At 26.4% G+C, this 16,411-nt stretch overlaps 1 non-coding gene across 1 annotated transcript; it reads left to right on the top strand.

Annotated features, from left to right (window-relative positions):
- Window positions 1–4,239: 4,239 nt before the first annotated feature.
- Window positions 4,240–4,311, top strand: trnag-ucc (transfer RNA glycine (anticodon UCC)). The gene has a single exon. It is a non-coding gene; the product is annotated as a tRNA-Gly (tRNA).
- Window positions 4,312–16,411: the final 12,100 nt, after the last annotated feature.

Genomic DNA, 16,411 nt, shown 5'->3' with positions numbered 1-16,411 from the left:
ATAAAACACGTGTTATTTTTAAAGAGTATTGAATAGCGACGCTACTATAGCGTACCGTTAGGTCAACATCACAAAATTTTACTAATTAGAATTCTGGGATTGATATTTGAACAAACAAATCATTTTTGTAAGCAAAGCTGCTCAATGAAGTGTAATGTATTTCTTATGAGACTTACGACTGCGATATAAGTTTATATTGGCATTGGAAAAAAATTTGAAAGAGGTTTTTTTTAAAAAAAATGATACTAAAGCATTTTTAAAAAACGTTTTTTTTTTTGAATTATCAACGAGATAAAATAATGTATTGAGTGTCACAATAAAAGGTGGAAAGAGATGTCGATTTGAGTAAAACTAACTTCAACTAATAAAACTAAGCCTTCTTAGAAAAAGACAAAATTTTGATACCTATTGCATTAAAAATATTCAAGACAATATTATTTAAACTTCAAATACTATAAATGGAATTGATTCTTCTGTGAATACTTATTAATTACTTACACATGGATACTGTGTAATGAAAAACGATATGTCATTGCACATAACTGGCACAATAAGCATTATTTGTAATCAAAACAGCAACTAAAATGCAACTAAAAAAACTTTAAAAGCAGCAAGATGCATCAGGATTGCAAACTGTCTTGGTAGTGAACACATAATAATTTCACTTTTTATGTTTTGTTAACTGGTTACGTAATTAATATGTCATCAACTTCTGAAATAACAATTGCTTCTGTTCTGAAAATTTTTTGACTGATCAATGTGTGACAGTAAATAACAGAAAATAACTGTTTTGACAATATATAATATTGCAAAAACAGTTATTTTCATACCTACGTATCTTAATAATTATATTATTAGCTTCAGAATAACATGAATATATATATATATATATATATATATATATATATATATATATATATATATATATATATATATATATATATAAATTGGTGCTCTGAAATTTACAAGTCCTAAAAGTTGTCAGCTATCTGTATTTTCAGACACTAAGAGTTTTAGTTTTTTTATTGGTATTAATAGCGCAGTCAAAAGGATTCTTTTTGACTTGAAAAATAATTTATTTGTCAGTAAAACAACATGTTTTGTGTGGTTTCAATTTCTAAAGAGCTCCCTTTACTAAATTGTTTGATTATTTGACATAAAACTGACTTGTTCATTGCGTACTTAGTAACAATTTTCTTTTGTTTGAGTCAATTCTTAGATCTTTAGAAATAAATTATCGAAAAGCTAAATTAAACTTTTTTCCTGTCATTACAAAAAAACTAATACCTTCAAAAATTGATTGTAAGACAGAAGTACTAAATATCAAGTTATTTTACCAAAACAGCACCATACAGGTCTCAAGTCAATATCATTCCTTTTGATACAAAATCATTTTAATTAATTATTGCAATATTATATGGAATGTTCCTAAGCGTTACGTTTTACAGGGGATCTTGACAGTATAATAATGTACTCAAATATTTTTTCTTTCCTGTTCAGTAGCCCAAACAAAGTTACTAAAAATACCAATGCATGCAAAACAACACTTTTTTTACATTTCGAGGTAGTCGTATTATGTAGAAACTGTTTTCTAATATGCAATAATAATAAGTTGATTCCGTTTATAGCCTCTAGTAAAAAAAAAAAGAAGCCGTATTCCGTAATTAAAGATGGAAAATGTTTCGGAGGAGAATAAACATAGACTAAAAATTTCAGGTCTTTTGCGAGTTCAAAAAAACAAATGTCTAATGTTAGAAAGAGTCAGGTATCATTCTTTTCAGCAAAAATGACAAATTTGGTTTTTACGAATTATGTCTATTTTCAGATTTCTAATTATTTTAACGGGCTGAATTCGAATAGAGTTCAAACAAATTCAATTGCTAGAGGTTGTATTAAATTATTTGACTCACTTTGGAATCAAAGTAAAAAGTCATTCAATGGACAACAACTGACATGTCTGAAATATCCTACATCATAATAAACTCGACCATCATCAATCAACTCAACTTATAATCTTAAATAACGTAATTTATAATGACCTTTCTTCAAATAATATACTATATGTTAATCAATACGGATTCAAAAAAAAAAAAAAAAAACTCAGAGCATGCAATAATCTAAACAGAATATGCAATAGTCTAAATTATTCGTAATATTTCTGAATCTTTTGAAAATTCTCAATTCACGTTGGGAGTTTTCATAAATTTATCAAAATATTTTGATACAAATCATAAAGTTCTTCTAAAAAAACTCGAATATCATGGAATTAAAGGAAATGTTTTACTGTTACTAATTTTTAAACTTTTGCTAATTAAGCAATCGTAAACAGTTTGTTTATAGTAATTTAACTGACCCATCCAATCTATTGAATATAATCAGTGGTATTTCCCAAGGTTCTATACTTGGGTCCCTTCTCTTTCTCATTTACATCAATGACTTACATAAAGCTTCGAACTTGATCGCTGTCATGTTTGCTGATGACACTAACCTCTTTTTATCTGATAACAACAATACAACATAATTTCAAAATATGAATATCGAATTACCAAAAGTTTCGGAATGGTTTAAAATAAACAAGCTTTCACTTAATGTTAAAAAAACTAATTGGATACTCTTTCATCCAGCTTATAAAAAAACTTCCGCGTTGCGATTTACCATTACTTTATATTGACAAAATTTAAAAAAAAAAGAGTAAATAATACACACTTTTTGGGTATCTACATCAATGAAAACCTTAATTGGAAATATCACATAGAATTCTTGTATCATAAAATCGCTAAAAGTATAGGAATGTTGTATTAAGCTAGAACTGCTTTTAATAAACGTAATTTAACTCAATTATATTACCCCTTTATCTATTGTCATTTGAACTAGGCGAATATTGCTTGTTGTATATTCAAACTCTTTATTGTCAACAAAAGCATGTTGCACGTCTTATTCATTTTAGAGACCGATTTACTCATGCCAAGCCTCTCTTATTTAAAATGAAAACTCTTGATATATATCAGCTTAATGCTTTTAATATTCTTTGTTTTATGTACAAATGTAAAGCTAACTCTAACCCAGTATTTTTCAATAATTTATATACCCTAAAAGATAAAAATAAATACGACTTAAGAAGTAATAATTTAATTCGTCATCCATTCTTTCAAACTAATTTTGAAAAATCAAGTATTACTTCGTGGAGCTTTTCTTTGGAATAAAACAGTTTTAAAACATTTTGATTTTTCTTTGGAATGGAGTTATCTTTCATTCAAAAAAAAGCCTTAGGAAATCATTTTGTCTGTTAATGATATTTCTTTATATTTTTTTACATTGAATAATTTACTTTTTTTATTTTTTAAGGAATGTGACGCAACTGAATATGTATATAAATGCACTTAAATTTTTCTTGTGCTTTATACACTTGACCATGTATGTATGCGTTTGATTTTTATGAGATTTTTAAATTTACAAGCGGTTCTCGATGAACCAAGAGGTTCTTGATGGTCTTGAAAAAAAATATAAATAAACAAAATATATACAAGTATTTGGTAAACCAAATACTTGTATATTTTTTGTTTATTTATATTTTCTAGTTGTTAAAAGGACTTTTTAATCTTAACGATTGAATTTATTTGCATAACGACTTTTATAATTTGTATAACTATTAAGTTTCAAGTTCTTCATCAGCGGTTTTGTGACTGATGGTCTTTTTTGTGTATCCGCGTTCTTTTTTTTATTTTTTATTTATTTATTTTTACGATATCTTTAGTGGTAATTTTTCTCTTGAATACTTGTAATTGTATCTTAAACATTGTAATAAAGAACGAAAAAAAAAAAAAAAAAAAGAAGAAAACTTTAGTTTTGCTCACATTAATATGTCAGGATACAGTTACCTATATATATTATCTATATACCTATATATTATCTATATACCTATATATTATCTATATACCTATATATTATCTATATACCTATATAGTATACCTATATATTATCTTAATATTTATGTTTTTTCATTAATAGAAGTTATGCTTGCTATACTTTAGCTCGTACGGATTCCGTTTAAAATTATTATTACTTATTCGAGCTATAGCTCAATTAAAAAAAAACAAATTTCAAGATGTAGGTTTTTTCGAAAACTCAAAACCTGATTTTAATTTTATATAAGAAAAAATTTTTTATATTGCTTTTACGTTTATGTAGTTTTATAATTTTTTTGAAATTTAAAATAGTTAGTTTCCCTCATAATGTCAAGCGTCGGTGGTGTAACGGTTAGCATTGTTGCCTTCCAAGCAATAGATCCGGGTTCGATTCCCGGCTGACGCACATTGTATTACATAGCGCTTAACCGTTATGTAATACAGTTCTTTTATTTGGCACAGAGTTAATGATTTAAGTTGCGTTGGGTAATTGGTTTCATTGCCTTGCGTAATGTAATACAGTTGTGTAATACAGTTCTTTTATATGACATAGTGTTAATAATTTACGTTGCGTTGGGTAATTGGTTTCATTGCGTTGGGTAATTGGTTATTGGTTAATTAACCAACACTTTATTGGTTACCATTTAAACCAACGCTATCTTACATAGCTTTGGTTTATTGGTTAATACAAAGCATATACATAGTTAATTGGTTAATACATAATTTAATTGGTTTTATAGTGCTAACGTTGTGTAACCTATCCGTATATAACGTGATATAACCTATTCTATAGTGCTAATGTTATGTAGCTTATGCTATAAACCCGCGATGTAACGTTTTGTAGTTAAATTAATTAGTTACGAAGTTGGTTCAGCCCCTACTATGTAACCAATTTCTTTTTTTTTTCTTTCTCTTTTTGTTCTTTATTGCATTTTAAAACATATCGTTAACATTTCATAAAACTTACAAGCTAAAATATAATATCATAAACAATTATAAGGGAAGATTTTTCATATATATAAAAAAAGAACGCTGAGACTCGAAAAAGACGTCGAGAACGCTGTAAGATGACGTGTTACATATTTATTTGATTAATATTTCACGTAATAAATAAAAAGTTTATGTTTTGCTATGATTAAAGAATAAAAAAGATTTAAATAAGAAAATTAAAAAGTCTACGAAAAATTTCTTGATGACAGATAATATAGACAGATAATTTAATAGCAACATAGGCTTGCAGATCGTAAACATTTAAATTTGTCAATTTAATTGAATGCATTCACTTCTTATCTTTTTATTTTTGTTACCTAATCTTTTTTTTCTGTTTTTATTATTTTTTAATTTTTTTCTTATTTATTCTCGATCTAACAAATGAAATTTAAAAAAAAAAGTAATAGGAGGATAAAATATAAAAAGTATAAAAAATTAAAAAAAAAAAAATTTTTTTTTACTTTTTATTTTTCTTACTTTCTTTCTTTACTTAAAATATAATTTTTAAGAAAATTTAATTAGTATTTAAAAGGTTTTATATTTTAAAAGGTTTTATATCTTAAACGGTTTTTAAAAGCTATGCTATGTGTCGTATATATTACGGGGGTTAGTGATAAGTCAACTACAGTCTTCTTTTTGCTCCTGTCATGTAAATTTTAATTTATTTACTTAGTTATTGTAATTATTGTCAAACGGCGAAATATATATATAATATTAAATACTATTAAATACACCAGAGTCAATCCACCCCTTAGAAAGCTTGGAGGCTGAATGTTTATCAATTAAATATTTATAATATTCTTGATTAAATATTTATAATGTTCATTTTTAGATTAAAATATCATATGATGCCTAATATTTTTGAAGACGTTTTCTTTATTATAGATCATAAATATTAAACAAAGCATTTGTTGCTTAAACCATAAACTTTGTTAAACCATTAAATTTAAACCATAAAATTTGTTGTAACCTTAAACCATAAAATTTGTTGCTTAAACCATAAACTTTGTTAAAACAATAATATTTCTCCCAAACAATAGTAAAACTAAAATTTTAACTATTAAAATTATCTGGAAAAAAATAGTTATTTGACTATTACGTATCTCAAACTCTATTATATTTGATTCTCTTTTATTTTTCAACTTCTCCTTTTTCTTAAAAAGTGATATCACTCTTAACCTCATTATTTATCTTTAAATTTTATTAATATTTTTTTACTTTAAGTTATGTTGTATTCAGAAAAAAAGTTACACTTTTTGTTTAAAAGTATTTATATTAATTTACTGAGATTGTAATACTTTTTTATATGATACCTTATTATTTGTTTAATACGTAAATGATACAACGGGGCTAGATGATAAGACTTTTGTCTTCTGCCTTCTCCCGTCACAACTCAATTAAAAAAAATAGGGTAGGGTGGGGTAATGTGGGTCTACGGGGTAATCTGGGTCTAACTCATATTTATCTGTTGATTGATATTGGCTTTAGCTATAAAGTTGTAATTTTTACCACTTAATTATAACATAATAGGCTAATTAATTTTAAGATATAACCTAGCTATGCTGTTAGAAACGGCACTTTTTAAAGCTAAAATGCTAGATACATCAACAAAGTCATTTTTTTCTCCGTTTTTAAACTTCAGAGAAAATATATTCAAATAAGGCATAAGCGTATGAAAAATGGTTATTTTTAAAGTTAAATTACTATAGTTTAAGGATAGTATACCTTCAAGACACTAACGCACATGGTTTGTTTAAAATTTGAAATATAATCAGGTGGGGTAAAGTGGGACTATGTATGTAAAATAATATGATATGTCATAATATTATCAAAGTTGTTCTTAGTAACATTATAAACCTATTAGTTTCATCAGACCTAACTATTTTCGTGTTAATAATTCTTTAGAGCTATTAAACTCTTATGCTTGAAGTTTATATCTTTAAAGTTTATATTAAGAAACATGTGCATTTATTTATATGAAACAATACGTTCACCTAGGTCAAATAAAGTATTATATAAGGCCTATTTGGTGTTAAAATATTTTTTTATGTGATATGCTAAGGTTTATGCTAATTTATTTCACTAAAAATTTAACAGATTTCTCATAAATACTACTTTAGAAAGTATTTTAAAAATGCCAAGATGTTACAATAAAAAAATAAAACCCAAGTACAATGCTGATAGTTTGGAAAGAGCAACTTTTTTAGTATGTGAGGAAAAAAAATTATTTATCATGCTGCTAAAGAATTTTCTGTTCCTAAAGAAACATTGAGACAAAGAATAAAACAACAAGAGTTTAATGCAAACAAACGTGAAGGTCGAAAAAGTGTGCTGAGTGATCTGATTGTAAGCGCAGCGCAGTATTGTCAAAGATATGGTCTTCCATTAGATTCTCTTGATATTTGTAATTTAGTTGCTTCATTTTGCACATCAATGAGGATGAAAACTCCTTTTAAAAATGGAATTCCTGGGAAAGATTGGGTGATTTCTTTTAGGAAGCATCATGTTGATAAACTTCGATTACGTAAACCTGAAATACTTACATTTTCAAGAGCTAAAAGTTTAACACGTGAAGTTGTAGATAAATTTTTTACTACTTTATCTGATGTAATTCATAATAATAACATTGTACCAAATACAACGTTGTTGAGACTGAGCTCTCCACAAATCATTTAACGAAGAAAGTATTTGTACATCCAAAAAGCAAAGATGCTTATGAACTGGCTGCTTCTTCTGGTAAAGCTATGTACTCTGTGCTATTCTGTGTGTCTGCAGATGTAAGATATCTTCCATCATTTGCTGTTTTTAAGGGAGAAGGCTATCTGTATTCTAAATGGATAGAAAATGGACCACCAGAATGTGCTTTTAGGACAAAAGCAAGTGGATGGATGTAAGACTTTCTATTTGAAAACTGGTATTTTACTTTAATTTTATAATTTTCATCTTTTTCTTTCAACTTTTTTTTTCTTTCTCTTTTTATTAATGTATTTACACTGAATAGCTTTTTTTGTTCTTAAAGACGGTACAAATGATTCAATAGAAGTAAATACATTCTTTGTTTAGGATTGTTGAGCACTTTATACCATTTGTTGACCAAGATAAAAAACCAATGCTCTTGCTTTATTATGGTCATGGCAATCATTTAACATATAGTGCCATAAAAGCGGCCATGGACAACCATATCCAAATTGTTTGTCTGCCACCAAATTGCTCACACGCATTACAACAGTTAGATGTGGCTGTCTTTGGACCATAAAAGAATGAGTGGAGAAAAATTTTAAAGCGGTTTGCAAGAGAAACACAACACAAAAATATTGGTAAGACAGCTTTTACAGGATTATTGAAACAATTATGTCAGAGACTCTCTCCAGCAAATACTATAGCAGGATTTTGTGGTACAGGTAACTCACCATTAAGTAAAGACAAGTTGGAAAGAGAAATAACAGGTATTGACTTTCTCAATCAATCACCTGAACATTATAGCCCTAAATCTCCAAGATTACAAACACCAAGATTAGCTATTACGGTCAATCATATGTCCTAATGTATCTGCAGAAACAGCAGCAATAATGGAACAACAAAAACAAAAAAGGAAGAGAGTACAAGCAAAATGTGGAGAACTCCTTGCAAATGAGAAAGTCAAACGACGACTACTTGAGGAACAAAAAGTTAGAGAGGAAAAAAACCAAGTTAAAAAAAAATGTACAAAAAAAACTATTACCTCTACTGAAGTATCAAAGAAATACCCAAAAAGATCTAAGTAATGCCTAAAATAGCACGAATACCAAAAAAGTGCAGTGATCAAATAAATAGTTGTTTTTTATAAAACACATTATTAAAACATTGTTATTTCTGTTTTAGATCACCATTTTTTTAAATTTTATTTCTCCGAAATTTTAATTTTATTGTTGTGCTATGTATGTATGCACTTTCTTTTTAAATAAAAAATATCTTGAAACTAATTTTTAAATTAAAATCTTGTATATATACTATAAAAAAGGTGTGTGCATATAGATGTCAGATATTTCATAAGCAGCAGTATTTTAAACCAGAACTACCAACATTTTATGTAGATCCACATTATGCCACGTAGCGGGGTAATGTGGGTCTGCATAGGGATCTCCAAATAAAGGCTCCACAAACCTATTGATAGTATTTTTAGTAATAGTTTTTTTATTAAATTTGTTGAGTAGGATGTCCAATCATGTTTTAAGACATCTTTTGCCAGAAAGCCGATACTTAAACTTTTTTTTTTTTTAACTCAAAGTCAGAAATAGGTGAAAATAGGCTCAGATTACCCCACCCTACCCTATTGTAAATAATTTATTATGAAGATGACAAAATTTATTAAATATATATTTCAAATATATACAGTGGTGTACACTGGATTTTTAGATGTTTGAGTTTTGACACTTACAGGCATTGCGCAAACTCCAAACTTTTGTATGTTTATGCTTATATCAAAAAAAAAATGTTTTGCAAAGAATTGGGGTGATTGGAGCTTGGGAACAAAATAACCCTAATTTTTGGGCCCACCCAGTCCTTAACGTGAGAGCAACAAGTTTATAAAATATTTTCTTAACTATTTTTATCTAAATTCATATTCATCAACAAATTTCAAGTTTCATGCAATAATCTCTTAGTGTTCAGTTTTTATGACCCTGCAATGTTTACAGCCCCCTCAAATTGAGGAGGAATAAAACTTTATATGGTCATAGTTTTTGAAAAAAAAGAGATTATTGCATGAAATTTGAAATTTGGTGATGAATATGAATTTACATAAAAATAGTGAAGATAATATTTTATAAACTAGTTGCTCCCAAGTTAAGGGGTGGGTGGGCCCAAAAATTAGGTTTTTTTTGTTCCCAAGCTCCAATCACCCCAATTCTTTGCAAAACATTCTTTTTTAATGTAAGCATAAACATACAAAATATTATAAACATACAAAATATTATATATATACATATATATATATATATATATATATATATATATATATATATATATATATATATATATATATATATATATATATATATATATATATATATATTAGGGTGGTGGTAAAAACAACTTTTTTTGAAAATGTCAGCTGACAACCCCTAAATGTGTTTTATATAATAAAATAATACTGGATTTAAAAATTTTTTGAATAAAAAATATTTTTACGGGTGCCACAAGGCCCTTATACATCAAACAGGTCCCTAATAATATAAAAAAAAAAGTTTTTCAAAAGGATGTCGTGTTGGGTCTCAAATGATGCAAAAATATATAAAAATTTCAAAAATATGAATCATTTTATAATTAAATTGTTATTTTAGGTTTTAGTAAACAAAAAGTTACGTTTTTTAACTAAAAATGAAAAATAGGGAATTTAACAAGATTTTTTGATTATAATTTTTTTTATCTATGTTTTTTTATAAAATGAATATTATTTTTGAAATTTGTATATGATTTTGCTTCGTTTGACCCAACATGACATACTTTTGAAAAACTTTTTTTTTTATATTATTAGGGACCTGTTTGATGTATAAGGGCCTTGTGACACCCGTAAAAATATTTTTTATTCAAAAATTTTTTAAATCCAGTATTATTTTATTATATAAAACACATTTAGGGGTTGTCAGCTGACATTTTCAAAAAAAGTTGTTTTTAGCACCACCCTAATATATATTTATATATATATATATTTATATATATATATATATATTTATATATATATATATATTTATACATATATAAGCAATTTCAAAATGTATTCAACAAAATAGAGTGCTTAATGTTCTTTTAAGAACAGAGTAATAATAGATTAGTAAAAAATCACTTAACCCAAATTTTTCATTTAACGCTGTGTTTCATTAATAAAGACTCATCAGAAATGCTGCATTTCTGACGAGTCTTTATCTGATGAGTCTTTATTGGTGAACACAGTTTTAAATAAAAAATTTTCGTTAAGTGATTTTCTAATTTCCAATGGGCTTATCTTAAACTTTTTTGAAGGCAGGGTGTTTTTTCTTTTTTTAGTTTAAAATACTTGTACAAATGATTGCTTATTTCAAATATGAAAGTGTGGATTCGTAAATTGTGATCCCATGCTTTTAAATGAAGAAAATTTATTATTTTTTTTATGAAGAATGCTCATATGTTAAGAGTTCTCTGCAGAGCTCTACAATCACTTTTTCAAATAAAAGTTCTTCGATGCTCTACTAAAGGGTCTCATAGATGACTGTCTCGAAGGAGACTTCTTTAAGGAGCCCTTGGGTGAGCTCTAGGAAAATTAAATAAAGAGCTTATTGAAAAGCTCATTTTTAGCAGCGGGGAGTATGGGAATTATGTTTTGGCTTGTTGTCTTGTTGAAACGTTGATAGAAGAGATTATTTCTAGCATAAAAAATCATTAGCTCTTCTAGAATAAAACGGTAAATAATTATTCTTTTCCAATTGAAGAGCATTCTTCTAAAAGATGCAAAGTTACATGTTCGAAAGTTACATATCTTATGATTGCCAATAGTTTTGCAATATATATATATATATATATATATATATATATATATATATATATATATATATATATATATATATATATATATATATATATCTATATATATATATATATATATATATATATGGAGTGTTATTAGAGACTTAATTGGGAAAAATAAAATTGAAAAAAATAACTTACCGCAAAAACTTATTATTGAGGGAAAAATGATTTATCATAAAGAAGTTATTATTGAGAAATTAAACAATTTTTTTCTTGATGTCGGCCCAAACCTAGCAGCGAAAATTCCAGTTGGTCAAAAAAAATTTGATTCATATCTTGCAAGAACTGATTTAATTATGGAAGAACCAATTTTAGCCAAAAGTGAACTACACACTGCTTTTAATAATCTGAAAAAAAAATAAAAGTGCAGGTATAGATCAAATTAATGTTAATGTAATTAAATCTGTTTTTGATATTATCGAACCCTCATTATTCCATATTTTTAATCTCTCCCTTAAATCAGGTCATATTCCAGATAAACTAAAAATTGCAAAAATAACACCTATTTTCAAATCTGGCGATGAGACCAAGATATCAAACTACAGACCAATCTCAGTCTTACCCTGCTTTTCTAAACTAATTGAACGCATTATGCACAACAGACTTTATAAATATCTATCTTAAAATAAGATTTTATATAAAAATCAATACGGTTTTAAAAAAAATCATTCTACTAACCATGCAATATTTGAATTGGTTAAGCATATATCAAATGGATTTAATAGTGATTGCTATACAATAGGGGTTTTTATTGATTTATCCAAAGCTTTCGACACAGTAAATCATGAAATTCTTTTGAAAAAATTAGAAAACTATGGTGTTAAAAATCAAAGTTTACTTTGGTTTAAATCATATTTAACTAACAGAAAGAAATTTGTACTTAAAGAAACAAAAGACTCAAAAAACAACTTAATAACTTGTGGAGTACCCCAAGGTTCTATTTTGGGACCATTATTGTTCTTACTTTATATAAATGACTTATATTTATCATCAAAAGTATTAAATACTATCTTATTTGCAGATGACAATAATTTGTTTTATTCTCACAAAGATAATACTGTTCTATTTAAAATATTTAACGACGAATTAGATAAGATCAACGAGTGGTTTATAAGTAACCGACTATCATTAAATGTAGAGAAAACAAAATTTATCTTATTCCATAAACCTAGTAAAGCCGAGAATATTCCTCTTAAACTACCCAATCTTTTAATCAATAATAAAATAATTAAAAGGGAATTGACTACAAACTTTCTGGGAGTGCTCTTAGATGAAAAATTGTCATGGAAATTTCATATTAAATATATTGAAGGTAAGATCTCAAAAAATATTGCCATGTTATACCAAACAAAACCTTTTCTTAATAACGAGTCTTAAAAAAATTTATATTTTTCGTTTATACACAGTTATCTCTTATACTGTAACATTTCCTGGGGTAGCACTAATCACACTAAACTCAAAAAAATTTATCGTAAACAAAAACATGCTTGCAGGATAGTATTTGGGGCAAATAGAAAAACACAATGCGAACCTCTCTTACGTCAGCTTGGAGCTTTAAATATTTATAAGCTTAATATTCATCAAGTAATGTTATTTATGTTTAAAGCAAAACTTGGGTTTTCTCCAGTAACATTTCAATTCTACTTTAATGAAATTTCCCATAAATATCCAACCAAATTTTCAGTGAATAACTTTGTGGTTCCCATAAACCTTCTTAAATTAAGTTCGTACCAAATTCAATATCGGGGACCTTTAGTTTGGAAAAAATTTCTTCCAATCTTTAGTAAAAAGCAAAACTTCGTTTTAAACTGCACTTTGCAAAGTTTTAAGGATGATTCAAAACGGTATTTACTGAACATGGAATTCGATATATTAGATTTCAAATACCTTTTTTGAAAACAATTTAAAGGTTTGGACTGAATCGCTTGAAAATAAATTAGATCTTTATCACTTTCTTTAGCTTTTATTAAAATGGTTTCTAACCATTAGTATAAAAGATAACGAAAATAAAATTGTCTTTTTCGTTCATATTTTTGATGATATTAAATAATCAGCCCAAATACTTATGTTTACATATATTGCTTTTTTTTTTTTCTTTTTTTTTTTTAATTAAACAACTCATTTTTTTTTGTGTTTTTATAACTTTCATGATTTTCTGTCGTTTTTACTTTTTTATTTTGCAAATTATTCTGCTGGAAGATTGTTAGCAACAAATTATTTTATTGCTGATGTATTTGATTTGTTTTTGTTTTTGTATTTATACTGTCTTTTTGTCTTTTATCATTTATTGTGCATGTAAATTTTTGTGTGACGGGGCTCGGTGATAAGACAACCTGTCTTCTTCTTGCTCCGGCCAGGATTTTTCTTTTATTGTAATTTCTTTTTTGTAATATTTATCAACGGCAAAATAAATAAATAATAATAATAATAAAAAAAAAAATAATAAAAAATATGTATATATATACATATAATCTTTTTTGTGAAGAATCTTTTCTTCATAAATATGAACGTAAAAAAATTTATTTATAATAATTTATTTTTTTACGTTCATATTTATGAAGAAAATATGATCGTAAAAAGAATCTCTATCTCTCTCTCTCTATATTATCTCTCTATAAAGAATCTCTCTCTCTAATCTCTCTCTCTAATCTCTCTCTCTAATCTCTCTCTCTAATCTCTCTCTCTAATCTCTCTCTCTAATCTCTCTCTCTCTATATATATATATATATATATATATATATATATATATATATATATATATATATATATATATATATATATATATATATATATATATATATATATATGTATCTGCAGAATATTCATCTTCTCCACAAAGCTCTCAAAATGAAAATATACAGCATTTTCAATATGTCTGCAGTTGTGTACAAATAGATAATAAAACCTATTCGGGTGTTGCAACCCAAACAGAGCTACTTCTAATTAATAAAGACTGTAATTACGATTCCATTGCATCTACATTTAGTTGTTCTGATATCGAAGTATTTGTGGTTGACACGGTGGACGAAGTAAATAATATGGGAATTGAGATGATTACTGGTGATGAAACATTCATAAACGACGCAAATGAATCTAAAGAAATTATTTCCGCTCAATTTGTTGTTTAAAGTGATGGATTTTAGAGCAAAAACAAAGTGTATATAGCAGTTTGTATAAACATCCACTGTGTTCTTACTAAAAAAATATTCACTTATTAGTGACTTTCATAAGGAGTGGTTTTGGCGTATGAGAATTCGGAGCCATCTTTATAGGGGATAAATGAACGAAAACAATGTCGATCTCAATTGATACCACGTTTTTACCTTTCTTCTTAATTAATAAAGTACAATGGATAATTTTTTAGATAGAAAACAATTTTATAAAATGATTAATAAGCGTTTGCTTATCTACAAGCTTCACTTTACATGAGTTACGGATAAGAATAAATAAATTTAAACAGTACCCAGTACAATAAGTATACAATAGTTTTTAAACAGTTCTTGTTTAAAAACTAAAATGAAAGGCAGAAAGACGTTTTTCTCCTAAAAACTTTCTTGGATTCTACAAGTATCTCGCCTTCAACTACCTCTTTAACTAGAAAAGTCTCAGTAGACCCTTCTATCACTTAATCTATTTTAAAAAAGTATACTTTAAATATACGAGAATGCAGTTTAAAACAGAAAAATTGATGCAGTTATTAAAAATTGAATGCAGTTTTGGAAAAAAAAATTGCGACTGAAAAGACAGACAGAAAAATTGTGACTGTTAAAACGAATTTTGTTTAACCTGGCGTAAACGTTGCTTGTTTTGAAAATCTTATGGAGAACAAATTTGTCTTGCTGCAGTTTTGTTTAAAAATGATTCCACATATATTTTATTTTGAAATGTTGCTTTCAAGAATATTACTTTTGAAATGTTGGTTTTTAAAAACTGTTGATATTTCCTTTCATTGTTATTATTTATAAAGGACTTCCATGAAGCAAAGGAAAAAATATCATGACTTCAAAAATGGCATTCTCAAAGTAAAAAAGACTAAATTTCTATGTCTTGCCAGACTAAACTTATTTCAGTACGCCTTGCTTTTAAAAAAAATAAAGGAAACAAACTTTCAAATCACATTTGTGCAATTTTTTGTTCTCACATGTAAAATTTTCGTCACTATCTCAACTATCCCTTTACAAAAATGCATTTTTTTGCTTAATGCATTTTTATATTGTTAAAGAAAACCGAATCTATAACACTAACTTCTTCAGATCACAAAAACTTTACCGCAACAAGTAATATTATTTGCGCAATGGAAAGAAAAATTTATACTGTTCCTAAAAATAACATAATATATACTTCCAAAAAGAAAATTAAATGCTACAAAATGTGTTAAAAATATTATTATACTAAAATTATTATATAAATAATAACGAGGAGTGTATTGAAGCAAATTTAGATGCATGGCTAAAAAAAAGAAATTAAAATAACAGTTGATTTTTTTGTTGTTTGCAGGAAAAAGTTTGAAAGTATAACGTAACACACCATCTTTTATTATCTGATATTAAATAATAGATATAAAAATATTGCTGAAAAAAAGACAACTTCCATATGCTTAAATACCATTATGTATAAAATAACAATACTTTTCCTGTTTGTATTTTTGTAATGAGAAAAAATCAAGAGTGCTGAAATTAAAAATTGCAGATTGAACCTTAAATTGCGTACAGTCTATATCTTTATCTATATCTATATCTTTAAATTGTGTACAGTCTATACCTTTATCTATCTATCTATCTATCTATCTATCTATCTATCTATCTATCTATCTATCTATCTATATATATATATATGTATATATATATATATATATATATATATATATATATATATATATATATATATATATATATATATATATATATATATATATATATCAGTTTGAGGATGTCCATTCTTAAAAAATATTTTGGGAAATCTTTTTTAATAAA

Source organism: Hydra vulgaris, chromosome 09, assembly GCF_038396675.1.
Source record: "Hydra vulgaris chromosome 09, alternate assembly HydraT2T_AEP".
NCBI classification, from domain to species: Eukaryota; Metazoa; Cnidaria; class Hydrozoa; order Anthoathecata; family Hydridae; genus Hydra; species Hydra vulgaris.
Note: the sequence above shows the minus strand (reverse complement) of the source record. Positions and strands in the feature narration are given on the sequence as shown.